We start from the raw sequence: 4,594 nt of genomic DNA on the forward strand, positions 1-4,594 counted from the left end.
AGCGAGACAGAGACAGAGGCAGGCCATTTGCCATGCTGCAAGAACGCTGCAATGCGATTCCATAATCTGAGGTTTCAGTTATTTTAACGTGTATTTAATAAAAACCTGTGGTCCTTTTCCATACATCTTAACAAAGCAGGTTATTACAGATTATGGACATTTCCTACTGTGAATTGTGTCCGACAATGGACAGCTACAGGTATACACATCATGTTCCTTATTTACCAGCATATACTGCTGTGGTTTCAAATTCTTAGAATCTGAGCTTGGGATAGATGTTGTTGGTAACGGTTACTGGGTAAACACCCTGAGAAAACGTTGACTGTTAGGATAAAAGGTGAAGGATATTTGACTCTTTTTCATGCTTTGCTCTTCATGGTTCTTGATTTGCAAGGTCTCTGCTTTAAGTTACATTATGGAACACAGCTTGCTAAGCTATAGTTACGGATGAGTCAGCAATTCCAGTTGAATTTACATTTCTTTCAGGGGTTAAATATGCAGCTATTTTACAATTTTCTTCCAGCTGAAATTGGCAAGCAGACCTTGTGGGCTGGAGGAATGTCTTATAAGAGCCTGATGTTGTATTGTTTTACTGGGATCTTATATCCTTTTTTTTTTTTTTAAATCCATAAAGTTGAATTACTGTGCTTTAGATTTATGTCTTTGGGGAAAGGAGAGAAAGCCAGGGACAACTGGTTTATTTCATTTAGTAGCTCTAATCACTATAATTGTGCACTAATTTTTTCTTTTCCAAAATCTTGTTTCAGGCATCCGGAAAAAATGCATGGATTCATTCTCCTTCTGGGATGCAAACAGAGCTCTCATGGATGGCAATGGAAAGAGGAGACTGGAACCATGGCTGTTGAGCAGATAAAGATCAACTGGGAACGGTCAATAATCTGCCAGTATACCATGGGAATGTGCAGAAAGCATAGTCATGGTTCAAGCTCTAAGAATATAATTTCACATGATAAAATACCGGCCCCTACCATCTTTTGCACGCAAATGTTTTGCACTAGTCCCCTAGCACGAAACTTCCTCCAAAACCAGTACAACAAACTCCAGGAAGTTTCCTGGAGGGAACTTCCAGTCATATCAGGTTTCTACACCAACCCCTTTCCCTGCTGCCAGAGAGGGAGTCTGGCCAGATTAGTGGGGCATGGCTAGAACTTCTCTGCCCCCAGGCAATCCTGCCTGTATATCAGTCTCCTATAGAGAGCTCCCATTCAAAGTCAACACAATTTATACGCAGGGGCAACCCGAAGCATTTTTAAGTTCTTAAAGCATTTCTAAGAGGGGTTTTTTTTTTTTTTTTAATGTAAGATCACTTGCATTTTTATGCAAGATTCACTTTACATAATTTTTTTTCCACAGGATAAAACCTCAAATCCATTGGGGACGCGTCTTCAACCACAGCAAAGCCAGCACTAACAGGAGGCGCAATCAATCACTCGAGTAGGAGGTGTTAGTGTCTTCACTGGGCAAATTATGGATATTCAGAAGGAACAAACGTAAATCAAATAAATGCTTCTGGCACAACAACACATGCAATCCAAGATGCGAGCATATTTGTGATGTCCTCATGTCACAGCTTTGTCTTGGTAACAAGCCTGTGAAGACTGACTAGATGATTTTAATGGGTCTGTAGGACTGACCCATATAAACCTGAGCCTGATCCAGACCACAGCAGGACTCCTTAGTGCATGAAAGGAACAGATCCCAAAAGGACTGAGATAAAATTAGATCTTGGCAAATTTGAATTCAAAAGTATTATTTGAGATCTCATTCCCCACAATAGACATGCCATTGGCAAACAATCAAAAACAGGACATAGGTACAGAAATGATTGCTATTATGTAAGGACTAATTACCTTACTATAATATTTTGAGTACTACATTCCTAGGTTATAAAAACCAAGATAAATTACATTAGTGCTCTTGCTAGAATTAGACTTGAATCAAAACATCAGAAAAACACCGGAAAATTCACATCCAGATTCAAACTATGCAATTGGCCTATATTTTTATGACAAGCTGAACCTTTTGCTTACACAAATTGTTGGAAAAATCTAATCCACAATCACATTCTGTGCTTTGGACCAGTCTCCAATGCTGACTAACACATCAATATTCTCCATCTTATTATCACTGAGAGAAGCCCTGGATTTTGGGTCCAGTTAAAGAACACAGTAAAAAATAAGAGGGTATAAAGGAGAGTGAGTTTAGCTCACCAAGAAGTTTGAAGTGAGTTGATTAGAGATGTAGAGGTACCTTAATGGGATCCTGATGCACCATAGCCATGAAGAACTTTCTGAACCAATGGAGGAAGTCACAACAAGAGCTAGTAGATAGAACTTAATACCAGAGAAAACGGAATTAAAATTAAGATGGACTTAAAAAACCCCAAAACAAAACTCAACCAGAGAACCAACCACACACACTGAGGGTATTTAGTATCCCAAATCCGATATTCTCCAAGTAATTGTTTAAATTTTGCGGTCCCTCTTTTTAAAAAAAAAAGTTTAATTACCAGTAACAGTTGTAAAACCAATAAAGATGGCAGCGTAACTCTAAAGCAAAGTCTTGTTATACCTTACGCTGTGAGCTGCACAGATGTTGGCTGGTGTTAGCACCAGCTTGGATTTTGAAGCAGTCACACCTTTAATCTAGAAACCTTCTCCAATTGTCCCCCACCTGCAGAGTTGCGAGTTGCCAGTGGAGGCCAGGTGAGCAGGGCCAGGACTAGGAGATGCAACTGTGAGTTGCCACTAGAAGGCTGGTGAGTCAGGGCAGGCTTCTATCCCTGCTCCATGGGCAGGTGTGAGAGATCCTAGGATACTGGAGGACTTCCACTTGGGCAGAACATCTGTGTGGAATGGCCACACCTTAATGGAACAGGAGGCTGGGTGGTACAGATCAGAGATAATCCTGCCCTGGAGCAGTGCAACTTTGAGTCACATAATGAGTGCTTAAAACCACTCTAAAGTGTTGATTTGTGGACAATCCAGGGGGTAAGAGCTCCAGCTGCTGCCCAAAATTAGTGTTCAACAAGGCCTGTACGTTACTAAAACGAAAGGAACTCCAGTGCACCAGTGGCTTTGTCTGACATAGGACCCTGGCAAACATTACACTAAAAATATGATTAGTCTGTTAATCACGTCACGATCCCGGGCTTCCCCTGCACTTGCAAGAAGGGCATGATTTGGATCTGATCCCCATCCCTGTGGCATGGCAGGAAGTGTGATGGTTGGGACTGGGGATCAGATCCCATCATGCCTTTAAATTAATGTCTGCCAGTGCCCTGAAAGTGACACCAGATTTAAATAATGGTAATCTTCAGATACAACCAAAAGATTTGCCACTACTTCAGTAGTGCTAAATTTCACCCTAGATGTACAGAGTTTATTTAGGAGAGGAGTGGAGGAAACCACCGTTACTGAGAAAATAGCACATTCCTAGCTCCCATTAATAACTTCCCGTAACTCTTCATTGGTTTTGCTACCAACAACAGTAGAGAATGAAACTCACTAAACAATGTGCCAAGAGAGTGGTGGGAAATCCCTAACTTTTTCAGTGTTGACTTTGTTATGCAGGAAATTAAGCATAAGCTAAATCTAAATACTGTAACATATAAACTATGCTGGCCATGTACAGGCAGCCACCAAGAAATGGCCCTGTTTGTTGTGCTGTTTTGTAAGAAAAGAAGGACTTCATGTTTTTAAGGTTTGGCTGCACCTGAAAGTCTTGCAGTATTGTGAAGAAACAGATCTTTTATTTGGGGTGTAGCAACATCTAAAGCTATTTCTGCAACCATTAAAACATTTGTGATAACACAGGGATTTTTTCAGGAACATGCGGGGACAGGGAGAGTGGGACTGGCAGGGGAGTAGGCTGCATGGTGCAGTCAGAGGTATCAGGGTGTGAGGTAAGTAGGGGACTGCTGTGGTGGGGGAAGCAGGGTATACAAACATTGCTGCAGCCAGACAGGGTTGTCAGTAAAAAGGCACATCAGTAAAAAGTTTGCAGATTGTTAGTAAAAAAAATCCTTGGGTTCACAGCCTTCATATGCAGGGATCTTCATTTGGGAGGCGTTAGAAGAAAAAAAAAATCTGTGAACCACCATTTTCTCTTAAGCAGTTCATGCAGCAACTAATTTTAGATGCTCCTTAGTCCATCTTTCTGTTCATTATGGTTTTTGCCTGCATCCTCAATTTTCCCCCTTTGTCTCAATGGGGGTCCATACATGAGCAGTGAGGCTGCTCCAAGATGCTGAAATTCCAGTGCATCAGAGCAGATTTGATTAATTAAGTCTGGTGGAGCATAGCAATTGCCGTGCTCTAGTACGCTCCTGTGTCTCATGCATCAGCCTCCCCACATTTAAAAAGGGCAGTGAGGGCACTTGAAACTGAAGCTTGTTCAACGAGCTTTAGTTAAGTGCCCCCACCACCATTTTTAAGAGCAGGGATGCCGATACACTTTGATTAAAGCGGCTTTTGGAGCTGTTCTAATTAAAGCGCTGCCCCCCTCCCCCCCAGATCACATGTAGAAGTGCCCAATGTCAATGCCTGCTTTGACATTATCGATTTTGACAGGC

At 41.6% G+C, this 4,594-nt stretch overlaps 1 long non-coding RNA gene across 1 annotated transcript in view; it reads left to right on the plus strand.

Moving 5' to 3' along the window:
- LOC112549224 overlaps nucleotides 1–1,546 on the plus strand; it is a 31,996-nt gene extending 30,450 nt beyond the window's left edge. The window contains exons 2-3 of the long non-coding RNA XR_003092599.1: nucleotides 768–890; nucleotides 1,375–1,546. This is a non-coding gene — a long non-coding RNA (uncharacterized LOC112549224). The remainder of the gene's footprint in view (nucleotides 1–767; nucleotides 891–1,374) is intronic.
- The last annotated feature ends 3,048 nt before the right edge of the window (nucleotides 1,547–4,594 follow it).

This window comes from Alligator sinensis, unplaced genomic scaffold (assembly GCF_000455745.1).
Source record: "Alligator sinensis unplaced genomic scaffold, ASM45574v1 scaffold755_2, whole genome shotgun sequence".
NCBI classification, from domain to species: domain Eukaryota; kingdom Metazoa; phylum Chordata; order Crocodylia; family Alligatoridae; genus Alligator; species Alligator sinensis.